We start from the raw sequence: 210 nt of genomic DNA, 5'->3' as shown, positions 1-210 counted from the left end.
GGCTCCCAGAGGCTCCGCCCGACGCCGCTCCGCCCAGCCCCGTGCTCACCAGAGCACAGACACCTACACTTACTCAACCATCATTCTTAACTTGCTAATACTAGCAGCTATTGCTTGCGCGGCACTTACTACACCCTTGGCGCCGTGTTAAGCGTAGTTTATGCAAATCCTTGCGACAACCTTGTAATATTATCTACTATTCTGCGTATT

This window comes from Enhydra lutris, unplaced genomic scaffold (genome assembly GCF_002288905.1).
Source record: "Enhydra lutris kenyoni isolate GAN:26980312 unplaced genomic scaffold, ASM228890v2 scaffoldscaffold54, whole genome shotgun sequence".
NCBI classification, from domain to species: Eukaryota; Metazoa; Chordata; class Mammalia; order Carnivora; family Mustelidae; genus Enhydra; species Enhydra lutris.
This window is presented reverse-complemented; position numbering follows the sequence as displayed.